This window comes from Pithys albifrons, chromosome 15, assembly GCF_047495875.1.
Source record: "Pithys albifrons albifrons isolate INPA30051 chromosome 15, PitAlb_v1, whole genome shotgun sequence".
Lineage (NCBI taxonomy): Eukaryota > Metazoa > Chordata > Aves > Passeriformes > Thamnophilidae > Pithys > Pithys albifrons.
The window spans coordinates 981,281-1,008,440 of NC_092472.1; the positions used below are offsets into that span (position 1 = coordinate 981,281).

The following is a 27,160-nucleotide window of genomic DNA, read 5'->3' on the forward strand; positions in this document are numbered from 1 at the left end:
AGCCACGTAGAAAATACCCACCCAATTATTTTGATGAAGTCAAAGCTTTTTTAAAAAAGAATTTGAAAACTGAGCTGTATTTGTGTCCAATGATTATATAGGCACTGCTGCAAAAATGTTCTTCAGCTACAGAATGTACTGCAGACAGCAGTAGGTGGGATTGGGTCAAACATTAGGATGGTTGTTCTCAAAGTTTAAAATTGTTACTCTTACAGGTTTTTTCTATTCTTCTGTTTACTTCAGGAACTTTCATTTAGTTCAGTTTGCTTCTGCAAGAATCTTTGTTCAGCAATCCAGAATGGGCCAAATACCTGGCTAAACCCATAACACTTGGTAATCTAATCAAAAGAGAAACGAATACTTGAAAATCTACAGGTGTCCCTTTTTTATTATTACTATTTTATTTGGAATGCTGAAACAGCTGTGGATTTGTTTTTCCAGTTACTGTCTTCATTAATCTACTGAATCTATCAAAACCACTTTCAGCCAGATATGATTGTTTTGATTTTATATTAAAAACAGAGCAAACCCCTTATGCTAATTAAATTGTCACCCAATTAGCAATAGTGCTCACAAAAATTCTATTAGATTAAGTTGCTAACTTCTGAAAATTTGTCTCTTCAAATTTAGGTTTTATCTAATCCGGGTAATTACCATGAATTCTGTTGGGTTTTGGAATGGGTAAAGACAAATTAACCAACTAGGAGAGCTTGTAATGGTGAGAAGTTACCCAGAAATCATCCTACTTACAGCAAATTTTACTGTTATTAGCCTACAAGTAAGAATGTATACCAAAGTGTTCTCTTTTCTCAGCTCCTGAATAACAAAGTGGACTGATCCCTCACAAAGAAGACCGGTCCTGGTTCTCTGTGTTGGTGTTTTGAGGAGGTGGTGAGACTTTTCTTTATGTGAAAATGTATTTTTTCAGTGGAACTGGAACCCACTCTTCCTATGAAGTTTTGTAATGTAGGCAGATTTAATGGAGAAAATGACAACTGAAGTAGGACATAAGTGGATGTTAATCCTCCAGCCTTAGTCCAAACCCTTAAAACAGTATCCAACAAACTACCCCGTTTATCCAACCCTGAAATACTTACCCCTGTGCTCCCATGTAAGTGCTGAGGTGTCTGCACTAAGTTCTTGTGTTCTGCTTTTGTGCTTCTTTATACACATACAGACATCCACAGTTGCCCATATGCAGAGCTGCTGAGTGCAAGTTCTCATCAGGGCTGGCTTCAGAAGTTCTGTGGAATAATGGGAACCCACATCTCTATGACAAGGGCACATCTGCAGGATCAAAATTCTCACAGAATTAAAAATTGTAGATTTATTTCAGAAACACAGCAGGATAAAGTTCTGCACACTGTTTGAGTAATACTACAGTTACAGCATTTTTACAGAGTTTCTGAACTTCAGTTTAACAGCTGAAGATAGTGACCTTTATAAGAATATTTTGACCTTTCAGTTCCCAAGTTGCTAATTCCAATCTCCATAAGCTTGGAAGAAAAAAAAAAGTTGAGATTCACTTCTGTCCTTTACATTTCCTGTTAGGTGGTTCTAGACAGTTTCCCACTGTTTTTTGAATTGCCATTTTACAGCACTTAAACCTATCTCACCAAGCACTGTGTAAGAATCTGGGTCTGCCTCTGAGTTCTGAGTCAGGGATTTCACTGGAGGGGGCAGAATGCCTGCAAGTTCCTCTGAATCCACTCTATGCTGAGCACCATGACATGTCTCAGGTGGGACTGGGTCCCTCAGTAGCTGCAGGAATGAATAAGGCTCCTGAAGATAAAAGTATTGTGTTACTCAATTGAAATGTCACACTGAGGTGCCTTAACAGAAGTGTTTTGTTTTCTTACAGCACTGGGAGTTGGCCCCAAACAGTGTTCCTGTCACTTGCTGACTCTGTGACCAAGGGTGGTGACATCTGTACCTCTGTGGGAACAGCAGAGCCCCACCTCTTAGGCACATGTGCACCTGAGAGAACAAAACCTTACATTGCTCCTAGACTGGAATATATTCCTCTAGTTATAAGGTAAACTTGTAATTGCAACTTTCAAGCTGTAATATGGAGTGTTTAATTTTCTGATTTGTTGGCATATTTTGGTATAAACCAATTCTGCCAGTTTTGATTGTCATGGTGATTTCTTTAAAGTGTCTTAATGGCCTGATACAATTTTATTCCTTTTTCTTATTAAATTCAGGCCAAAATATAAATTCTATTTGCATTTTCTTTCATGGGCCTTTATGTTTTGAAGAAAGCCTATTCTCACCCCATCTTTTTGGTTTTTTATAAGATTTTCTACATTAACTGTAGTGTTGAATTGTGACATGTTTTCCTGATGGGTCTCTTTCTAGGGCCTCAGAGGGTGGAGTAATGGGTGAATACAGGAGGAACCCCATGCACAAGAAAGGGTGAGAATGAGTAGAACAAGGTAGATAGGGGAAGGATTGAAAATGGCCAATTCATTAATTCATATCTTCTTTTTAATAGTTTCAGTAAATGACTGTGCATTCCCCACTATAATATAGCAAATAAGTAGCACCCAGGGGAGCTTCCAGTGATCCAGGGCTAGGGCAGGGAAGAACAAGCAGCTGATTGAAGGTGCTGTCAGTTTTCCTGGGTCTTCTCTCAACCAGCTACACTTCATTTGGCATCTTTAGATTATTTTCTCTGTTCAGCTTTTCTGTAATGGAATCTCATGGTTGAACCTTCATGTCTCAGCCTTTTTCTCTACATTCCATACCAGTTTCCAGACTTAAAGAACTCCGTAGGGGTGAGCTACTGGGTCAACCAATCTGGCTTGAACAGCTCCACTGAAATGTGCTACTGCCTTCATCAGCATCACCATCAGCACTGACAGTTCAGTTTCTTTCTTTGGCACTGATAAGAGATTCTTCTTGATGTCCATGTTACAGTGTGGAGGAGTAAACTTTCTAACCTGTGTAAAAAGCCAACAGGGAGAAGATGAGGAAGGTACTGACCTTAGCTTCTACCATTCTTAGGACAGTCTTGGCAGTGCTGTTTCCCTGTATCCCTCCTTGTCTCCAAGTGATGTGTATCCCACTGTTATGTGGTCTTTTGTACATGATGAAGATCCTGAGTTGTGGCATTTCTGTAGACAGCAATATCAAATGTCGACTTCATTACCAAATGCCCAGGCCATTCTTGAGGAACATGGGTTGTCTGGGAGCTGATTTCATAAGACTTCTTTCAGTTGCTCCAAGGAGATTGGTATGTTCACAAACAAATCCTGTTTTCTGGAATAACCATGTGTCTTAAAAACCAGGGTAGTTGCTAGCATCACCCTCCATCCCAGGGCTTCCATCAGGTTCTCCAGAGAAAGAACTGGATTGGAACAATGGAAGGAGAGTCACTTTTGCCCATTTAGGAGGTTTGAATGGCTGTTCTCCCCTTTGTGTAAGAGGAGTGAGGAATTAGTGATTCTTCAACAAAGGGTCTACAAGAGGATGCTTCTCTACGAACTAAAAGGAGAACTTTTATGTTAAATCTTTGTAAATACCTGAGAAGAGGTCTGTTTCAGCCTATCTGGAATATGATTTTCAGCTGCAGTGTATCTTTGAAAGTTTGGATGTTGGTCCTGTTGGCTCTCACTTTTTGTCTGTAGATTGTTTGTTGTCTGTGCAGTAAAAGGTAACCTTCTGATGAGCACCTTCCCTTTTGTGATTTATGTAAGGAGTGTAGATGCACTTTATGGCAAGAGCTGTTGGTTTAGTTGTTACAGGCACTCCATAGGCACTCAACTGGTTTGCAGCAGAATGAAAGGCTTATAAAGCAGTTGCATGGAATTTTACTAAAACTTGCTTTTTGCCTTTGGTATCACAGTCTTGTGCTTAAATTGATGAATAAGCAAAATTCATTTCTACTAAATATTCCCTTCCTTCGTTCCATCATCCTCTGAAAAAGAGGCTGTTTGTTATAGTCTATTGAGGCACAGTGGATCTTGGTTACTCAGGATTTACCTTTCTGCATTCATACTGCCAACCTCATCTCCCCTTTGCTCTTTAAAATATGTGTGAAGAGGAAGGCTTAAGCTGAATACTGTTCTGTGTTGTTGTCTACATACATTGGTATGTATGTAAATAAAATGAGATCTGTGTCTGTTGTGTTCACCAGCTGCAGTGAATTCAGCAGGTCAGTGACAGTGGTACAAGATCTGGGTGGGAAAACAGCTTTTAAGCAACAGTAGCTTGTTCTCTCTGTTCCAGAGGTGGCTTGGAAGATCCACTGGGTGATTTCAGCTATGGTTTTCCCACAGCTGGAGCAACTGTGCAGTTCACAGAAGTGAATACCAAAAGACCTGTACACTTCTTTTACAGTTGTTTGACCAAAATGCACAAAACTGCCAAAAAGTATTGTACTCTTCTAGGAGGAATTCATTAGAAATTGCAGCTTAGGAAGGTTAGTATTTAATTTGGTTTTTAGACTGTTTTATGTGTCAATAACTATATACTTGCATATGAGAAAGAGTTGTGATTTTATGGCAGATATAACTAGGCCTTTTCTCAAATGAGCATTAATTATCCAAGAAGTTGCCTTGTATCACATTTTCACTTGTCCTTGTATTAAACAGGGTACATTGGAATTAATGTGTTTGTTTTAACATCTTGTTACATCTTTAGAGTATAGACACGAGAGCTGTAAAAACTTTTTAATTGCTGAAAATCGACGTTTTGGTTCCTCAATTGCCCTCAAGGGGCACCTCAAGTTGCCCTCAAGCTGCAACTTGATGAACATTTTTTGAAAATGAAGATGTTGCCTTTCATTCCTTTTGCATTTATCTGTCTGTAAAAATTAGTGCAACATTAAAAACCTTATTTTATTTTATATGGCTCTGTTGAGGTGAATTACCTAATTTTCAAGAACCTGAAGTTATTTATTGTAGTGTAAGTGGTAAAAATATACATTTTCATATGTTTTTTATATACCTATTTCCATACTCTCTCATTTAAATTGTTTTTATATATACTGGCTCTTTCCTATTATAGTTATCTTATGGCTGTTGCATCTTTACATGGATAAAGGGTATTGTTTTGAAAAGGTGAGACAGGTTACTGCATGAGACACATTATAGCTGTTTCTTTGCATGCTCTGAAATGTTTGTGCTTTATTTTGCTGTTCTTTTGTTGAGTTTGAGTATGCTGATTTTGTTCTATGTAGCAGCCATTTCTTCATTAATTTATAAAAGACCCACTTTTTTCCATGCATCTGTCAACTTCCATCCGGAAGAACTTTGAGTGCTGCCCTGATTTCATGGAGTATCTGCAGTTTGGATTGACACTGCACTGCCCAGTCGTGGGGGCCAAAGGGACACCAACTGCTGCAGTCTCGTGTCGGTGCTCTGGGGATGCTGTTGCATGTTAGAAAGTGTTCTGTGTGGTTTAAATGTTGTTGCTTTTCTACAAACTAAACGTTTGGTTTTGCATTGAACAACAGCTGTTATATCCCCTTGATATACATAGTTAAATTTACATGTTTAATGGCTTTTGATGTTACAAAATAAGTCAATGTAATATTAAAATCTCATTTTATTATACTGTCTAGGTCTCTGTATCAATAGTGATGTGGTCATGGTTTATTTACTAAAACAATAGCAGTACTTAGTGATTACTTGTGATCTATGGTAATGACTGATTTCTTTGGGATTTTTGCTGTTATAAAAGATAATTGCAGGTTATTACGGCAATAATTATTTTCTAAAACAAAAGGTGTCTGCCTCAGAAATTGGAAAAGCAAATGCACTGAAAAAAAATGGTGAAGGTGTGATAGAGGGACAGAAGTCATTCCTGTTAATTGGTATTGTGCTGTGAGAAGAGGGTTGCTATCAGAAAAATATCTGCTTAAAAACCAACTCCTGCAATTTGTAAAAAAGAAAGATTTTATTTTTAAAAAGATTATTGGCCACAGGGTTGGCTGTTCTCTCTGAACCAGCTGGCACCATCTCAAAGCTGCTTTGTGATACCCTCTTCAAATGGCCATTCTTTAGTAGCTGAATTGATTTGAGTAGTGTCTGTCCTTGAGACCCTTCAGCTCCTCGGGGTTTTGCTGATGATGGTGCAATCTCTCAGTGCCCAAACGAAAGGCTGCTGTAATGCAGTGTGTGGTTTGTCTGATGGGTTTTCCTTGGAAGTGTCCTGTTTGTCGAGAAGCACAGGTCTCAAAACTGGGAAATACATTGATTTTTGGAGAACTGATACTGCCCTTCCAGGTTCTTAGGAATGGAACAGGAACAATATGGGAAGATATTTAGTAGTCTTCCTCATAAATCTTGTTTTCTCCCAAAAGTCAACACTTACTCCCTGTCACAGTGTTGACTGCTACAGATGTCAGTGTGTGTTACAGTTTCATGTGGTATTTAAAAAAAGGACAAAGTCTGAGATTTAAAGCAAAGCTCAATGGTTCCTGTACTTGTGTTGGAATCATCTGGATGTTATTCCACACATGGTGTACATCTGTCTCTGCATCTTTCTGATGTATGGAACACACAGTGCTATACACCTCTGACTAAAGCAGAATTACTTATGATGTGTTGGCTGAGGATACTGGAACCTTTTGGAACTGTTCATTGTTCCTGGTTGAAGGAGGTGGAATGAAAACCCTCTGTTTTGGGTTTTTCAAAATACAATAATGCAAAACATGAGGAAGATTGAGTTATGTTATGTAAATATAGACTAGTTTATCAGAGATTTGAACAAACATGAAATAAAATCTCATGACTTTACGAAGATACTATCCATGTCTTGATATTTATGTAGAAATATCAAAAATAAAGTATGTTCTACAGTCATATCATGGTTTCACTGGTTTATCTGTAGTTTCTCCTTTATGTTAAACTTCACAATGAGTTTGCAAGACACTGTTTTCATCAGGGCATTGTCTTCAGTCTTGTCGGTTAAGCAGTTGTCACTTTGTAAAATCTTAGAAATGAGAGCAAGACATCTTTTAGTTTATGTGAGTATCTCACTTATTAAGAAGCCTTGTTTGTAGCTTACATGGAAACCCCTCCAAGTTGTCTTTTCTGTGTTGTCATTGACACCCAATTAATTTTAATTTATTACAAAGAGTATTTTACCAAATGAAAGTAGAGTCTGAAAGACAGCTTTACTGTAATGTAGTCTCACTACCTTTGAGTTGAGGAAGAAACCTATAACAGCATCCTGACGTTGTAACAGGTCTCTGTGTTACTTTGCTCTTCAGGCCTTAGTATTGAACTCATCTCAGGATAGAATATTGCATCCTTCCTGAGAGAAGATGCCACTAGTTACTGGATTCACACCTTAAAAAGCTGAAACAGAAAATCTACGTGGCTTAAGTAGGGTCAAGAGGTCAAATTTAAAGATATTCTAACTTAATGTGCCAGAGCGATTAAAAGAATCCAAGTTTTGCAACATGACAATGATTTTCCAGCAAAGAGAGGCCGAAAGAATTCCTCTGAGTTCAGTGTTTGTAAACTGCAGAGTTCCATATTTATAAAGAGTGATTTCAGTATTTGAAAGCCCACACAGAATACACCACATAGACAAACTCAAGGAGTTAGTTATAGAACCTTAGTTTTAGAGAAATTGCCATCCTCACATTGTACTTGAGAGAAGGATTTTGCCAGTGGATCCTGTAAGTGCTTTAGTGGAGATTGGCAGCTAAATGATCTGGAAATTGGAAGACATGGCAGCATAGTTTGAAATAGATGAGCTCTGTCTTTCAAACCCCTTCAGAAGTAGTCCACAGAGACTTTCAGAACTATGTGGTAGTTCACAGACTCCTGTTGAAGGACAGGTCTGATTTATGGCATAAATATTTTCTTATGTTCAAATCACTTTAAATGGTAATTTAAAATTACAAAGAATTCTTTATTTGAAATAGAACTAAGAAACAAATAGATTGGAGTGAGTCTCAATTACTTCCTAATGCTGTGATAAGTAGATATAACAGCCCCACTGTAGGTACAATTGTTCCATGCCTTGAAGTAACTTGTGGCAGGCAAGTGAAGATGCTGGATTACTTGTCTGTTATCCAGGCTGAGTTTGCTTAATTTCTATTTTAAGTTAATTCTTTGGTGTTTTATTCATAAGCATGTCCTTGTTAATAGGCTGTTCTAGTTTATATGTCAGTTGTGCTCAGAATTTTTTGCTTGCTGATTTGCCTGCATGGATTTTAAATCTGCTAAATGGGAAAAACTCACTGATCTCTTGACAGTGCCCTGTAGTTTGGTATCATGTAGAGCTGCTGATACCTCCTGGGAGTGTGTTGTACTGGCATCAGGCTTTATTATGAACTGTTCTTTCTTTCTGTGCAGTGCAGGAGGCTGGCATGGCTTGTCTGATGTGTGGGCACATTTCTAGGAGCACAGTTCACACCCAGCAGCACTGATGAGCACAATGCCATGGATGGGGAACTGCCCTGATGGTGAGTAGGGCTCAGTTTGAACTGGCATTGTTTTTAGTGATGTATCAGGAGATATTTGGAATTTAAATGTCTCAGGTTTTGACCATTTCTTGAGTGGTGGGTGTTCAGGGGCTGTGCTGACTCTGTGGATTGAAACCAGGCCACTGGCTTTGGTCTTTCTTGATGCATCATCCTGAGCCTTAGTCACTAACTTAGTGACTGAGTTTTCTCAAAGCTGTTTCAGAGGAAGGGGAAGGGGATTAAAGACAGAGATGTTTCTTACTGTAAGAAGTGTTCAGCTAGGCCCACATAGCTGCCTGTTTTCATTTGTGTGTTACGCAAATGTGAATTTCATAAATTACAAGTTCTGGCTGCTGTTTTATGCAGTACTTCCTGTACACTAATTATTGTGGGTTGAGAGGTGCAGGGGAGCTGCTGGTTAAAAACTTAGACTGATTTCTAGGCTAGAGCTTGGAATGAAAAAGAGGACTTTAGGTTTAGAAATGTGCATACAGAGTCCTCTGTCTGCAGTGATCTGGGGATTGTTGTGAATGACCAATTTCTTGTAGCAAACACGCTCTTAATTCTTGTGCATGTTTGCTCCTGGTCTTTACACCCACCAGCTAATGCATGAAGAAGGACATGCAACTTAGAACTGGAGAAAAAGATCTACATTTTCTCCATTGTTTCTTGCCTTCCTAATCTACCCTGGGGCTCTGTGGTGTTAGCAATCTTCCACTACGTTTTTATTAAAAGTGAAAGGTTTTAATATCCAGGCTTACAGATGAAGTAGCTGCTGACTTGTAATCCAGTGACTATATATTTCAGAATTGACAAAAGGTGGGAATTAGTTTTTGAATTGCTAGGGAATTAGAATTTCAAGGAATAGATAGTGGAAGAACACTGAAAATTAAATAAAGGAATATTCCTTTTAAAAATTAATTAAATTTTCATATCTGGCATAGACTGAAATCGATTTCGAAATCAGTCCTGATAATATGGAGATATGTACCAGGTAAGGATGTTTTAGGAGAGAGAGAGGTGGGAAGAAGCAAGGCTGGCAGTGCATTCAGTGTATATAGTGCATATGTAAACTTGTTTCTAAGTACAATTGTTTCGGTTTTCAGGGAACGCCAACAGCTTTTCTCTTTTACTTGCAGTTTGAGCCTCATGCTTCTCAAATTTCTGTTTCATTCATCATGGAACAGATGGTCTAAGAAAAAAACCCCACTTTTACAAATTCACCACAGTGTAACACATGCAACTGAGAACATTTCAAGTGGCAAAGCAATTAGAAAAGCATTATGTTGATGTTTATGTTCACTACTGGTCACTTAACATGATTAGCAGCTGAGCAAACAAAATCTTAGAAGAAACTTAAACTTGGGCAAACAAAAACTGGCTGACGGGTTCCTAAAGAAATTGGCAGTGACAATGCAATTTAATTTGAGAATTCTTCCTGGAAGTGTTTGTTTCTGTTGTTAAGAGTTTTCCAGCTGATCTCTTTGATGGATGCCCAGTTATCCCAGTGTAGTAGTGAAAAAATAGAACTGGCCATTCTGTGGTTCTTGGATCAGTTCTGTAAAACACAGGAGGGAGAGCAGCTTCAGCACACCTCTAAGGTACATACTGGCTCTAAGTCACAACATTTGAACTAAAGTCTGTGCAGAAATCAACCTGCCAATATATCTTACACATAAAAGCTCTTGAGCTCAGCTGAGGACAGATTGACTGGATATATTTATAGAGAGAACTACTTAATGTGATGTTCATCTGATCAGGCTTCCTTCCATGTCTGCTTTGGCATGCAAGGAGTTAATATTTTAACAGCTATGTTCATTAAACAATTTTAGGTTACTTTGCATTTCAATTTTTTATTTCAAACATTTAGCTGGTTTCTGCTATATTGTGTTATATTTCACAGCTGGGTACACAAGATTTATTCTTTTAATAGTTCTGTTCTTTTGACAGTTATTCATTTATGTGGTTTCCATTGTATTTCTCACATTACTTGGCTTTTCTGCATTTTAAATAGGGAAGAGGGAAAAGTAAGATGCATTTTTGAAGAAGCAGCAGTTAATTCACCTTAACTGTAGGGGACAGTCATAATATGGATGTTATAAAGAGAATGTCAGTGAGATGAGATCAATTGATCTTGGGAAAGAATTCTGTGGGAGCCTCAAGCAAATCTTTGGCAACAATTTTGACAGTGACTGAGGTTTGGTTTCATTCCTTGCTTTCTGCTGGACAGTGACAGTCTCCAGAATTCTTTTACCCCTTCAAGTTTGAACTGTACTTCTACTTTATTAAATGGTTTCTCACTTAATAGTAAAAATAAAGCTTTACACTATACTGAAGTACTTTTTCATTAAAGCAATATGTTCGTTTCAATTGTCAAAGTTGGTTTGTTATTTTTAAATATGGTGGACTGCTCTAATGTTAAGGAAGAGGAGCTACACAGTAAAATGTACTCATGCTCCAGGTATTTTCATGAGCAAAATTCGTACTGATGGCAACTCAAAGGCAATGTGGCTCTACAGGAGCTGTCATCGTGATCTGTAATTTCTTTTTATTATTATATCCCTAATTTTATTTATTTATTCCTTCTTTTATGTTATTTTTATTATGTCATTATACTATTATTATCCTTTTTCCTTTATCCAATTTTGAGGGTTTCTATTTCACCCTCTACTCTGACTGATGGAGTTGTAACTGCATGGAGAAATCCCAGTATGCTATGGGGGCTTGGTGTAGGAGTTTGTATCCTGAGCTTTTTATGTCCATCCTGAGAGAAAGCAGGAAGAAGTATCTGTGTGTTGGTGAATCAGCAGGGAAAGACCTGAAGTGCATTATTTTTACTTAAATCACCTGTAGCTCTATCATCAGTAACAAAAAAGTTCAAGTTGAACCTTTGCCATCTGAGCAATGTGCTGGAATGACCATAAGCCTGGATCTGCCACTGCACTTTGTGGGGAGGGTTAAATGGTTGATTATTGAGTAAAATGCTGGCTAATATTTCCATTTGATTTATTGAAGAGCACTTTGAACAGAAAGAATGAACTTGTACTGAAAGGACATTGGGAAAAACTGCAGGATCAATTTAACAAAACAGTTTTGTGTTGGTTTGTTGGTTTGGTTTTCCTGCCATACCCCAATCAGTGGACATGAATAAACTTGTCATAAATCTTATTTCATATATTGCCTTTGCTTATGGCATGTGCTTGTATGGAACCAGACTCGGACAGTGGGAGCTTTGCAAGGCTCTCATGGTGTGTAACCATTCCAGTCTCAAACTCCAGAGTTCATTTCAAAGGCATTCTCAGTGTCGATTTGTTTGGGTTTTTTAACAGTTTGATTGCATTATCCACCAGTAACATTTACTTTGCAGTCAAATTACACTTTCTTTTTTGTTTTGTTCTAGTAGGCCCTCATTTGCATGGACAGAACCCTGTAGTGCAGAGCACAGCATCACCAGCTCTCCCACCAAAAGCTGTGTGGAAAGGCATCTGAGCTCCCAGTTTTGGTGGGTTTTTAAGCATTTTTGACAAACTGAGCTGTTAGTGCAGGCTCTGCAGTGAAAAGGAAGGCAGAGGCAGCCCTGATGTGGTTGCTGTGTCTCTCCTGCTGTAGCAGCTCAGACAGCAGCAGATGGCATGCTGCCCCCACGGTTGTAAATCCTCCCATACAGGGGCTGCCTGGCAGCTCTCTACAAACATGCAATAAAAAGGCTCACACTTGGAAGCAGAAACATCAGACATATATCAGATGGCTAAGTTAACACACATTTATATAAATATTCAGGATTGCTTGAATTGTTTTATTTACAGAATGGATAATGGAAATTCTGCGTGTATCAGCCATGTTGGAAGGATTTCTCTGCTTGCTCATATTCTTGCACAGACAGACAATGGTTAGAGAGGGCTGAACAGCCTAATGAAAATGTGGAACAAGTTTTCTATATAAATATACAAATTTTCTTCATTAATTACCTTATATTCTTAAGTGTGTGCTTGTAATAAAGGCAAACTGATTACAGAATAAGAGAATTGGCTGGTAAATGAATGTGCCCTTATTAACCAGCCCACTGGGGCTTGCTGTCTGAGGAAAGATAGCAGAACCTTGGAGGTTTCTTCCATGATGCTGTAATGCACTTTTACTGCCATAGCATTTCCAGTACAGAAATAATACATCAAGATACTGGCTTTTGGAACAGACAGACCTTTGAATGAATATATATATTGAATTTCTGTTGAATGCTAGACTGGATTCTCAGGTGCTGTACAGCACTATTAATATTTGTCTGTCAATTGACTATGGGTATGTGTTTTGTTTTAATGCTGGTATGACTTAGCTTTCGTAGGGCCATTGTTTAGTGGCATTTTGCTGGTTTGGATGCTGTAGGGTAGTAGGAAATAAGTTGTCTGGGAAAGCACTGGGATGGCTTTACTGAAATTCTAGTCCCAGGTGCTGTCTGTGGCATTACTGTAGTCCCACTGCTCCGGGTAGTGTAGAAATGCACTGAAATCATCAAACACATTATTTATTAGATAAAACATTGCTGGTTTGAGTGAGACTGATCCTTTGCAATAGTCTTAACACATCAACAACTATACAATTATTTGTTCTATTTCCAAGTGGCACTGGAGGAAATTATTACCAAGGACAGCAATTGAATTCAGAAGGATCTTCACAAGCTGGAGAAATAACCTAAAAGTTTAAAATGCTGGTGAAATGCCATGCTTAGGAATGAAAATTCCCCCTTAGAACTGCCACTGGGTCATCTCTGGCCAGGCAGTGTTGTTTCAGAAGGTGATGTGGAGCATGAGCAGGGGAAACTCAGTAGTGTGGGTTGGTTTAGTACATGAGAAAAACATCATTTTTGTGGCTGAAGTAGCAGGGATATTGTGTCAGGTGCTGGAATTTGGCATTCTGTTTTGAATATTTGGCTTTAATTGGGGTTCAACTGGAATAGTGTGTCCAGTTTTTGGCACCACACTTCAAGAAAACTGTAGACAAATGGGAGAGTAGGACAGCACAAATAACATGTGGAAGGTGTTCCTTCGGTTTAGAAAATAGAATATTGGAGAGGGATAAAAATCGAGGATGTCAAGGGCTGTTTTAGAAAAGCTGATGATCAGATGTTTTCAGTGCCCTTCAAGGGAAAGATGGCATGAAATTGGCTTAATTTGGAGTCAGGAGGACTTAGGGAGAGGTTTTTTTACCATGCCAGTAAGGGGCTATTTGTGCTGCCCAAGATGCAATTAGGGCTTGAGTTTGATGTCTGAGTAGACTTAATCCATTCATCCCTAATTTAGAGAATAACCCAGGAATCCTTTGCTCTAATCTCCTGCTCTGTAATCAGCCTGTTACAATTGGTCATGGTTGTTTGCTTTGGCTTCACCAGGGAAAAGCTCTGAGGAGGGAGTGAGCTCTCCTCTTTGTGGTGTGTGTCATGTCCATCAACTCATTAGAACTTTTTCTGTTTTCTGGGATCTTATTTTAGCCTGGCATGTGTCAAGTAACTCATTACATGCATTTTATCAGGAAAAGTAATATAAATACTAAGAGTGAGGAATTGGAAGAATTAATAAGAATTAGAGTATCTTTGAACAGAGAGAGTTGAAAGAGAAGTTTGACTCCTTCCCCCTAAAACATGAGTTCACAACTCATTTAATCATGCTAAGGAAGATTTCTTTCTAGTTATCCAGCCACACCAGTACTTTCCCTGGATACCCTGCAGTATAAACATTATCTGGTGACAAGTTGTGTAACTTCCCAAGGCAGCACAAAAAAGAAGTTGGAGGTGCTAAGAATGTTCCAATCTTGTTTGTTGTGAGGTAGAGCTGAGTTGTCTCTTAATAAGCATGTTCTTACCTACCCTAACCCTAACCCTACTTGTTAGCTGGGACCTTCTCCTGCTTCCAAAATCATCAGACATTTGCCCTTGGAGGGGAAAAAAAGCAGCAGGAGGGAGTCATAGCCTTCCCCGGAGCAGTTCCATGTGCAGCTATTCCCAGCTACCCTGAGAGAGGCTGCTCAGCAGCTGATGGCACAGGCAGGGCTGTTTGGCTCGGACTGTCCCTAATGGGCCCTACGAGATTGGCAAGGGCCAGTAAAACTGGCACTGCTCAAGTGAGTTTGGGCAATTAATGTATCCTACAATAGAGTCAAGTTAATTACTCACATTTCTGAAGTTCCCTTAGAATCGCTAACTTGAAACAAGTTTTACACTAAAGCATCTTCATATCCTGGAGTCCTGACAGTTGTAACAGGGTTCAGGTTTTCATGTCTATAGTTACAGTGACTGTGGAAAAAAGATTGCTTTGGTTGAAGATTTTTCTCTTGAGCCTCCATTCAGAGTTATTCTAACAGTGTGCTCTTGAGAAGGGTATGCACACAGACAAAAAGTTCTTTTTACTGCTAGTTCCTTTGCACCTTTAGTTTTTTGGAGGGATGCTTTTAGTTCTTAAATACGTTGTCATTGAAAATAGAATTATTTAGTCGACAGTTCAGTGAGAAATAAATTACAGTAGTACTATTAATTCAATTAATGGGTGTGAAGTGGGGTTTAGAGTGAGATTGCGGCGCTGGTTGGCACGTCCCTGATGTGCAGCGCTGTCTGACCGAGGTGCAGGTTCAGCCCGTGCCATGTTCCCCATCTCCAGCGTGTGGAGCTGCAGGACCGCACTTGTCACACACGGAGCCCAGCGGGGACCTGGTCGTGGGCACGGCCGTGTTTGGAGTTGAGGCTGGAGGTCCGTGTTCAGCTTTTATAACCAGAGGAATTTTTAAGAAATGTCACCCAAATCTTAACCAGAATAGTTGCATGTGAAGGGTTGGTGTTTGTTGTGTCTACTGATTTTTTTTTTTGTTAAAATGCATTTAGGTGGACTCTTTACTGTGAGGCAAATAATGGTTCCCTGTTCTGATCTTTGCAAACCAACAGTGGCCCTGAGTGAGTTCAGAGCAGTCTGGAGGTGGGTGGGTATAACCCATCCCAGGGATCCCTCCAGAAGTGAACATCTCTGGCAACAGGATGTTCCAGCAAGCCATGCTTTTATTTTGCCCCAGCCTTAAGGAGAAGGTAGGAGAGCAGGAGGCAGAAATCTGCCTGCTCTGGTTCTGGGGAGCAGCCCCATGGACACAGGGAGAGGAGCAGCATGGAGAGCTGCCTTCAAGTGAGAATTGCAAACTGAAGCATTATAAAGTGGGCTGGGACCATGCAGAGGGCATTTCCTACCCTATCCTGCATGTATTTTATTTGCTTATGTGGTCAGTTGTAAAGAAGTCACTGTATTAACATTTAGAATTGCATCTCTATGTGTTTTTAAAGCTTTTAAATTACATATTTGAATTATGAGGTAGAATAACATTATCATAAAAAAGTAGCTGGAGGGTTTAGAATTTACACTACAGTGTGTTTAGAAGGGAGGAAAAAAATAGAGTTTCCCTGCTGGATGGTGCTTGCAGTAGCTGAAAGCCAAAAATGTGTGTAACCAGGTATCACTCAGCACAGGCTCATCTCCTCACCTGGCATGGGTGTTCTCTCAGGTTATTTTGATGTTTCGTCAGTATGTGTATATTCCCTTGGTTACATTGCCTGCAGACACATCAGCATGAGCTAGCAAAAGAAGAAAATATACTTGGTTGTGCAGCATGTGACCACTTTTCTCCCTGTGCAGTAGAGATGAGAGATGTGCAGCAGTCCCTCTGGCTCCAGTGGGATGGATCCTTGCAGATGAAGGGGCTGATGTGGGAGCGTCTCACCAGAGGTTCTGGGTCCGGGCATCTTCATGATTAATGATATCTTAACACTTATGAATGATTATCCTTTCCTGAGCTGTAAAATACATACACTGTTTTATTTCATTACCACGAGGTGAAGATCCCAACACTGACAGGTTCTGGGAATTAGCAGGCAGTTTTGAAATTGTTCTGTGCACTAGAAATTAGATCTCATTTTAATTCAGCTTTTCCAAACTAGTAAATGAGGTTAATGCCATACATATTCAGCTGATATGGATGAAGAAATTGATATAAAGTAGATCAACATAGCTACAGGGCCACTTTAATTTATACGTAAAGAGGCAGTGATAAATGAAAGTAATGTAGTAGTGGTCACTAAACTCCTCAGCCATTAGGGATTCAATAGTGTTAGCTGCTCATTAAAGACATGGTCAGGGTTACCTCACATAGAAATTTGAAAAGAAATAGCCAACTAACCCTTAATTATCAAAACATAGAAAATACTAATTATGCCTTAATTAGCTTTTCTTTTAATGTACTGAAATTGTTACTTTTTGTGTAGCACAAATGGATAGTTATATCAACAATAAATAGGTTGTTTTAATAACTTTCTTTTACCTCTGGGAAAACCACACTCCAATTTTTAATATGCAATAATGCTTCTCTCTAGCCTGTAGGAGATGAAAATTATTAAGTAGCTTTATTTTTTGAAGATCTTACAGCAGCTTTGGGAAGAATTATTTCACCATGCATCAATTATTTTTAATTGAACTGAATATTTTTCAGATTGCTTGAAATGCTTCTCATTTCAGTTTAACATTTAGAGTTTTTTAAGGAAACATCACTGTGAGAACTGGGCACAACTTTTTTCAGTGGCATATTCTAGGAAGAATAAAGATTGGTTGTTACTGTCACTGGTGTTTTTCCCTTCACTGGGCCCAAATCTTACTTTTCCTCTGTTTCATGGCTCTGTTCTCTTCTAATCATTGCAGTTTATAAGGGAAAAGAAAGATATTGTTGGCCAAAGGTCGCAGGTTTTTTCCCAGATATGTAGAAATTGCACAAACATCATTAGAAATCTTATTAGTGACTTCTTCTGAACTTTTCCTTCTAAATAGTTTAGCCTTGAAACAGAGCAAGTGTTATATTTGCTTACAGAAATTTAGATGTTACATTTCAAAGAGATTTCAAGTGGTTTACATACACCCCCACACTAAGAATGGTCAGAATTCAGGATATAAAATGAAATGGACAAATACAGTTTTATTATCTGACATTTTCCAGGTGGTTTTAGTCATATCCTGAAGGAAAAAAAAAAACAAAACAAAAACAAAACTTTGTTTCCAAAACTTTAAACAGCAAAAATAAGATAAGAACATTTAATGTTTCTTGAATGAAATGTCAGTTTCCAGCACGGAGACAGCCACAAAATTAGTCAAATCTGCAGCTCAAACTTCTAAATGTAGGTTCATTTTGTGGGATTGGAGTTATCAGTTTGACAAACAGCAGCTCAGGGTTTAGAATTATCATGTTGTTTTGAGCAAAATAATTGGAAATGAGTTTTTCTTTATCCTAGTCCTCAGGAAAAATGTTGCTTTGTGTGTGTGAATTCCTTGGTTCCCTCCTCTTTGAGGCTCTGCCCTCTTGACTGACTCACCAATTTCTAGCAAGTTTAGGAGCTACAGATTTACTCAAGTATATGTTACTCAGGAAAATCTCCTTTCATGTCTTTATCACAGTTCCTATCCTGCCATGAGCAGAAAGACTTTCAGCAAATATTTCTGAACTAATACTTGAACTTATTTAATTGCCTGAAGATTGGACAAGCTAAGTTAATTGTGCCAGTGCTTATGAAATTGTATGGTTATTTTTAATTCTGGATTGTGGCTTGCACTGACAACCATCTTGCTTCATGTGAAGAATAATTGAATTTCCTTGGAAGAAATCTAATACTTTGGAGGATTACCTAAGTACTGCATGGAGAACTTTGGGCTTTTCTGTTTTCAGATTTGGAAAATGGCAACAAAAAAACGAGGTAGAATTTGTGACATTATAATTCATGGGACTGGACAACAATACTTATTAACAAAGCCTTAATGAAGTGTAAACCACAGCACACCATGTCTGTCCTTCAACTGCTTTGGGAAATTTCTGTATTGAATTTCTCCATTACTTGGAAATTCTGTACAGCCAAAAAACTATCAGGACATAAAGGCAAACACTAATAATGATGGAGTCATAAACGTTGGTTTCCTCATCGGGTTGAGTTGAAAAGCATTTTTCCTTTTACATGTCCTCAATTCTGTCCTTTTTGTGTGTGAATTGATGCATTTCTCTTTGGATTATACAGCACATTCCCTTCTGCACTGGATTGGGGAATTTTTGTTGTGCTTTCTCTTTTCCCACATTTTACATAATGTACTCCTGTCTTCCTCCTTTTCTTACAATGCTGTGTAAAATATTTAAATCCTGAAAATCTCATTTTCTTGGTTTTTCTTTTTTTCCTTTTTAAGTTTAGTGCTTTTGCTGTTCTGTTTCCTACACCTTTGTCTCACTAACTCAGTATCTTTTGGCCCTTTGCTCTTGACAACTAAAACCTGCATGAATCTTCATAGAGATGTTCTTTAATCACGTCTGTAATTAAAGCACAGGTTTAAGTGCCATGCTATTTTATTTTAGAATTTTATAACACAAATCAGGCCATCTTAAAAAATAAATAATTTGCATAGTTCAGTTCTTCACTTGGCTGTAGCTGAGCTTTATTTTGTAGCTGCTAATAAAGGCACATTATCATGTTCAGGGATTGCAATTATCATTGAAATGAGTATGTCCATTAACTGCAACATTAGGCTGAGGATATAATTACTGTCTCGAGCCAATATCTGTGTGAAGTTACGTCTGTGATGCTATTAAGCTATAAGCAATATTTGTAAACTAATCTTTAAACATTTCAGAATTGATACCATCACTTGCGGACTTAAAAACTAATCCTACTTCCTACCCCAAATTATTGAAGATTTAAGTGTTTGGCAAATGTATTATTGAGTTATTTGGATGTGAGTATAATTTGAGATCTGAGAGACAAACTGAACTGGTGGCAGAAGGAGACAGAAGCTGTGGGGACAGCAAAATGCTGCTAACATTGTTGTACAGTGTCACAGAATGCTGCAAACAGGAGTAATTTTTCTCAGAGTTACATTTCAGACAGTTTAGTACTGTCAGAAAATCCTGTTGCATGTGAAGGAGAGAATAAGGAAAATACTTTCCTGATAATGTTACAAGTATGTTTTAAAGAAGAATGATGTTGAGTCTCTTCATTGATTTGCTTTCTGAAAACTTCTGGTATTTCTGCCGACAGAAGAACATGAAATTGTCTGTGAAACTAGATGGGTAGTCCATTTGCAAAACTAGGCTGTCACCTGTAATTCCACACATGTGGAGATGTTTGGATCTGTAATGAGGTGCCTTTTTCCATGTTTTATTTTATATGCAAAGTAACAAAACAAAACTACTATGTGTAGTAGTTGACTTTTAAGTGTTTGTGTAAAATAATTTCCTGTTGGATTTCCTTGGTATGTGAGTGATAGCCACTACTTTGGTTAATTTGGTTACTTGTCTCAGAAATTAATATTTCAAGAATGCTGTTTGGGGGGTAAATATTAAGAAAATTCATAATTTTTCATATTACTTTGAATGCAAGTGTTCTTAATTTTTTTCTAGGAGAGAGGACCTATTACATTGCTTAGTGATTTTTTCTGGTGTAGCCTAATACAGTTCCTTTTTCTGCTTTACAAAAATAGTTTTGAATTTAGCTCTCACATGGCTTTGTGGCTTACCTGCCTCTGTCTTTGATTGACTGGATTTAGTTGTAATGACACTTCCTATGTTTGCTGTCCACATCAGTAAATACTACTTTGTGTTTATTACATGGTTCATATTATGTTGATTATGCTCTTTGTGTAAAAATTCACCTCAAGCAGATTCCTCTGAGTAACCTTTAACTGCTTGACCTTTTCACTCTGCTGTCTATCCCAAATCAACTTAGAAAGAAGGAATAAACAGCAAATAAGGTGTCTTGAGGAAAAAAAAACCCAAACAAAATGGGCTGATTTGTGTCTTACACATCTAAAATGTATTGGTTTTGTTGATGTACGTTGGCCTCATATCCTCATTATTTAAGTAGCATAATGAATTAATTTCCCAGACCTTGCAGTAAGTAAATTAACCATCAGAGTTCAGAGCAGAGTGAATAATTCTTTAATATTGGACTATGGCAATTTTATGACTCAAGTTAAACTTAATTATGAAATTGCTTATTGCATATTTGTGTAACTCAAAGAGAAATAGTATGCAAAATAACAGTGAGTACTTCTGTCCAAAAAGGACAAAGCAGTAAAATCCTAGGTGGGTAGACAATTCTTGTTGGCACTGGTTGAATTATCTCCCATTCTCTGCAGGTCCTGAGTTCTCAGCACTGCTGAGGGTGGTTTGGGTGATTGCAGCTCATCAGCTGCTTGGCCTCTCCTTCAAAACTACTGAAGACTTGAATTGAGTTACTGGCAACAGCCTTCTAGATGATCTTCTAGATTTCCCTTTAAAACAGTTGTTGTCATCTTAGATTTATAAAGGGGAGTATGTATTTGTGTGGCAGTTCTTAGTGCTCTAGGAATTGTTCCAGAGCACTAATGTCAGTTCATTGAAATATTTTTTTTCTGAGTAACTAGTTTATGCACTGATGGTTTCTATTTTTACAGGTGAAATGAATGTGATAATTAAGCAGATAAAGTACAGAATTCTACCCTTTGTGACCTCAAGGTGAGTTGGTTTTGATATTGTAGAAAGGTGAAGTTTCTGCCCTGCATTAAATATTGCATGGGAACTGTCCATCATTTGGAGTATTTTCTGCTTATTTTGTTACAGATGTAAGTTCTGGGATGATCCAGAATTGCAAAGAGTGTCTGTGTTTCTCCTTTTGCCTATTACTCTTACATCATTACTCCTGGGTTTTTTAACTAAGTTAGTTTTGATAGTTTGCACTCCTTTTATGGTTTATTCATATTTTTTCATGCTTTTTGGAGTTATTTACAAGTATTTGTATGGAAAGACCAGTGCTGACCTGATCAAGTGTTCGTGGAGCAGCATGTGCGGAAACCTGTGTCCCTTCCATGAAGCTGCTGCCCCTTCACCATCCAGCCTGAGCAGCAATGCAGCACTGCCACTTCAGAAGAGATAAAGCCAATGGAGCTGAGTTCCTAAGGACTATTTCCTTCAGAGCAGCAGCACACAGATCCAGTGTATAAGTATGAGAAACCTTTTGGGGTTTGAAATATAAATGTGGCTTCAGCTACTTCCTCTATTTTGCAGTTCCTTTGATCTGGAAACTTTCCAGTTGGATGAAATCATTAGACTTAAGTCAAGTCTTTAAAGATTTTTTATTTGGACTGCCCTTGCCTTCACATGACTTCTACAGATGGCCTGAAATGCTGTCTGAGTGTGTCACATAAAGAAAACATACACATCATTGTAAAATGCTTCATGATGAATTAAGTTAAAAGACTCCTCTCTGTCACATGAGATGTTGCACCTACATCCTTCCTTTTGCACCTGGATGACAATCATTTTATCAAGAAAAGTCTTGATAGAAATCTCTGCAGAAACTGTGTTTTAGTCAAGGAAGGAGCTTCCAGGAAGCACTGCTGTTCTTGCTTGTGTGCCAGTTCATGGCTCATCCAAACATTTTGATAATGCCTACGCTCTGGTCTTTTTTTTTCTCTTTCTAGTGAGTATTTGAACCATTTTCACTTCTCATCCCATTTTACTGCACCATTAGGAAAAGCACTAAAGTTTTCTCAAATGGATCATATTCTTCTGTTGTCCTAAATATTAAGAAATGTCAAGTTCAACTGGGAAAACACTTGAAAAATCATAGATGCAGATGCTACTTTCATTTATGTGATTGGTTTTGATGGTGAAAATCTAAAGATCATACAAGGCATGGTCTTAGAGGGCACCCAGATATGGTTTTTCTCTCCAAGAAAAGGAAAATGAACCCATTGCCACTGTACTGTTTTCTTTTTTCATGTTGCACAGGAAATTGGCTTCTTTCTGGGAGATCTTGTGCAAACCATCCTGCATTGGGTCATCCTCCTCCTTAGGGAAGATTTGTCTTGTCACCAGCAGTTCCAGGACCATTCATAAAGTTCCAAGTGACAGGTCAGTGCCTGTAAATGTGCTTTCCATCCAAATCAGGTAAACCATGAGAGAGGAGCAGCTTCCATTTGCAGTAGTGGTGGTATAGATATTTTGGAGAAGCTTGATTCTTTAGCAGGTTTTCAAGCTGCTGACATGAGTTCATTTTTTCAAGGCCAGACTACTCAGGCTAGAAACCTTTTCTCATCTCTTGTCAACCATTTTGAATACATGTACAGTATGAACATGTTCAAGGTTAGAAATTCCCATGGTCTTCCTTAAATATACGATGTTTTGCTCTTTGTTCAAACAGAAGACAGGATTCTGTAACTTTGACTAAGGAGACTCATGAAGGTGTTCATGTCATGCTTTGAAATCAGTGATTTCAGCTGAGATCAGGAGTCACCTCTTCTTCTGGCTGTGCAGTCCATGATCTTGGCTGTACAGGGCACTGGAGAATTTCCCAAAGTGGAAACTATGACAATTTGTCATTTCCTTGCAGCAAGAAACCTCACCAGTGAGTTTCCATGAACTAGAGGTTCCAGCTCCTGTATTAGCTGCAGCACACACACCATTCTCCTTCAATTACTGTTACCAATGTTCAGCCACAGAATGAGATGAGGCTCTTCTCAGACTTCTTGAGAGTCATTTCAAATCTGCTGGTTTTTTGCATGAGAATAAGATGTTCTGCTTCCTAGTGCTGGTGTGAAATGCTGCCTTCTATTATAGAGCATAAATCTCAGATACAGAGAAGAGGAGCTTGTACAGAGATCTACCCCATCATTTCAGACTTTCGTGTGTTCTTGAAAGTTGGTATAAAAATTTTCAAACTAATGTTTAAACAGCCACACACATCCTGTGTATTATAAAAGAATACTGATTTCACCAACTCACTTAAGAATTAGCTGTTCCTAGATCAGGGAAGGGATTTTAGAGTTTGTACTAGAGAACAGTCACCAAAGATGTCATTCACTAGCACTTGTAATTCCTTCTATCTGTCTCAGAGATATTTCCTGTCTTTCCTTGCAGATGCCTATGGTAGTATATTAGTGTATTGCTGTATGTAGCTTTTTTGATTCATTTATTTTTTTACTATCTTTCCAATCCTTCTATATTATGATCTAATGCAGTGAAGTGACAGTGGCCAGTTGCTTCTGTGGATTCTCACCTCATACCAGTGATTTCCTTCTCATACTGCTCAGGAGTTTCTGAACATGGTGAGGTCATTTGCTCTGTGCCAATCACTTCAAAATTTATTGAGAGGTGATAAACACTGTTTTTTTCCTCAGCATCATCATCTTTTAGGGAAGTTGTTTACTAAAATATGGCTGTAGTCTTCAATGTGTTAGAGTCTTGTTCTGACTGCACAGGCTGTGCAGCTGCCTTCAGTGTGCACAGCCACCTGCACGAGTGATGTCTGAGTGTCAGGGCACTGTGCCTAAATCTGGTGCAGCACCAGGATTGCTTTGTAAGGCTGCCAGTACCCCTGGGAGCAAACCAGGAAAGGTGTTCTCCTGAACTACTGGGATTTCAAGGAAGTTCATAGTGGGCAAAGTACATCTAGTGATTCATATTTATTAGTACTTGTAATCCTTTTAGAAATAGTTTTTAACTGTACATGTTGCAAACCCCACCATTTTCTTTATAAATAAATAAATAAGTCACATCTATTGGGAAGGTATGGGATGTATGACAGGGAGAGAGTCAGCAGAGGGAGCACCAGGAAACAAATGGGCTGGTGCTCGGTGTGATTCTCTGAAGGTGGGAGTGGTTCTGGTGAACACACTGAATAATCAAATACGTGTTTGTTTTGTATTCTATGAAGATTTAATCACAGTAACATTTTCATACTACCAGTGTGAATACTTAGATGGTAAATGATCTGAAGTTTTTTCTAGAGGTGCATAAAACTGTCAAGTAGGACTGAGCTGTGATGTGTAGGGTGTTTGTATCACCAACCTTGGATTACTCTTGACGGTTCAGCTTTGTTCTCATTTGCCTTTTGCTCTCCTCCTGTGCCCACAAGCAGGTAACTGTGCAAATACATCCCTCCTGTTCACCCCTGGAGGGCCAGGGAGAGGGGAAGCAGGTAGGAGGAGGCTCCTGCTCTGTGGTGTTTCCACCCACAGGCTTCCTTCTTGCCTTGGCACTACTTTGGCCCAAAGCGAGGGAGAAAATACTTTAGAGAAACACATGTTTCATTTTTAAACATGCTTAACCTTAATAGTTATGACAGATTTAAAAAAATCTGTGCATTTGAGACAGCTTTAATAATTCATGTGTGTTTCATTAAGAAAAAGAACAAACTGTCTGTAGGGTCATTAAATTCTTCCTTGGGTAAGATCATCAAAGTTTAGTTGACCTAAAACGGTACATTGTTGGGGTTGTAATATGCCACTTGAAAAAAAAATACCCTGTGATTTAGTTTTGATTCTGACAATACTCAAAAGGATTTGTTATGTCTTACAGACCTTTCTGCAAACTACTAATGGGATGAACACAATATATCACTTTTATAATAGTGAGCTATTAAAGGCAAACATAAAGCAGTCTGAAGCCCATAAGTGCTGCCAACAGCTCCTGCTTTAATGAATTCCCTTTTAGATGTCCATTAAATGCTCATGGCAAATGTACTCATAATGGAAATGGCAAATCTAAATGGGTAGATATGAATAATCCATGGAGTTTAAATTCTGTTTATGATCATCTTCACATTTAGTTTTCAAGACAACGCAGTTTAGTTTTCATTACAGTTTGGAATAAAGAGGACAGGGAGTAATTGATTGCTTCAAGCAGATTAAAATCAATGGGTTGCTTTTCAAAGAACCCGTTCAATGCAGTAATTTCAACTTTAAACATTGATTTAGGAAACTCAACACAAAATGTTTTGTGCCATGTGAACTTTTATGTGGAAAGACTAATACTAATTTTATTTCTATATATCTGTATATAGAAATATATAGAGGTTGTTATCAGTATGTGCATGAGTAAACAGTGATCTATATTAAGTTATTTTGGTATTATTGCACTCATATAATGAATCAGTGAGATTCCCGTCATCATTGGAATACTGTTTGTAAACCATTAGCACACAGAAATTACAGCCCATCATACATCATTACTGTGATTGAGGCTTTATTACCATATTCTCAAATTGCTTGCTTGCTATAAAACTAAATAGACACCAGACAACTATAGGTAGACGATAGACTGTGCATTATTGTACTGGAGTAATGAAGGATTATTGAGGCATAATGGGGCACAACTTATGAGGAAAATAAACTTGGCAGCAAAGGAAAGCTTGAGTGTTTTTAATATTTGTTGTTACTGCTTTAAAGGTCAAATATATTTGTTATGATCGAGTTACTGTTTCCTTATTTCATGAATCATACACTTTTTGTGTTTCACATCAGCCTCGGTTTATATTTAAGCACTTAAGAGGCAGGAGCTGCACTGCCCCTCTCAGCCCCAGGGGCAGATTGGCAGCTTTGGGAGCAGTGCTGTGGTTTGGAGGTGGTGGGGTGGGCGAGGGGGTGTCACAGCCCTGCCCAGGCATGGTATTGTTCTGGAAGGAGATAGAGAGGAGAAACTGCATCACCAGAGCACAGCTGTTAAATGTGATTAAGTTCTTCAAACAGACAGAGGCAAAGGATACATTAAGAATTTTGGGAGCTGCAGTGAAAGGATTCTTGATATCTTCCGTTTAAAAGATGAGAAGACATACTGAATTTGGACCTTGGGAATCCAACAATCTCTTGTGGCAGAACTGAGGGCTTTCCTGTACCACATCAGGGCTTGCAGGTGTTAGTTTCTCCAGCTCCAAAAATTTGTATTTTAGAAAACTAAATTACTTTAATTTTCTGAACTTTGGAGTGGCTTTAGGCCCCACAGGTCACCCAGTATTAGTCCCAAAGACTCAATGGAGAGACAACTCCAGCTCCAAAAGCAGTTTTGTGTCATTCTTTGGAAGTACTTCAAGCCCTCACCTACCTCCTCTCTCCTTCCTCTGTCCCCACACCCTTCCTCACACCTTTCTCTCCCCACTTGCTTATGCTGATTTTCTCCTGCTTTTTTCACCAGGAATTCCCGTGACCCATGTCTTTGGTAAAACTGAAGATCTCTCATTCAGAATCCTTGAGGAGTTTTTTGTTTAGTTTGGTTTGCTTGGGGTTTAAGATCTTCCCTAACAGGATTTATTCTGAATGTGCCACGGAGTTAGTGTTTGACTGAGGAGTAATGGAAACATTCCAGGTTTATGAAGGGGTTCCAGGTTGTTAGCATGATTAGTGCCTTGTGTTTCAGTAGGACCTACAAGCCTTGACTGTGTTCAAGTACCAAACAATTAGTGTACACATTTGGGATGGTCTGTAGTAACACTCTTGGCTTTACCAAGGGATGTCACAGCCACAGTGAGAACATAATGACTGCTGCTTAGAGCTTGTAGATGAGTGTACAGCAAAAGACTGAATCCTTAAAAAAACCCAGAAAACAAGACTGTTCCTGTATCCCCCTGTACAATCTGGGAGTGGCATTCAGTCTCTGGGAGTATTATTTTATTACAAAACTTGAATGGTTGGCTGCTGGGTGATGACAATTCTAGTTTACCCTACTATAGCTTGGCTGCAATGTTGAGGACTCAGTTGTGTGCTCCCAACCTCTGTTTTTATTCTCAAGTAGCAGTAGGTGTGTTGGTTCTAGTAACTTATTAAAGGTAGACATCTGACATATTTCTTGTGAAGGCATAATTTTTAAATATAAGTATAAAATTAACTTCACTGGGCACTGCTAATACTCTGTCATCCAAAGTAGAAAGTGTGCTTG

General features: G+C 38.5%; 1 pseudogene; it reads left to right on the forward strand.

The window, feature by feature from the left end:
• Window positions 1–27,160, forward strand: part of LOC139679147 (ran-binding protein 17-like) — a 126,355-nt pseudogene that overhangs the window by 11,072 nt on the left and 88,123 nt on the right.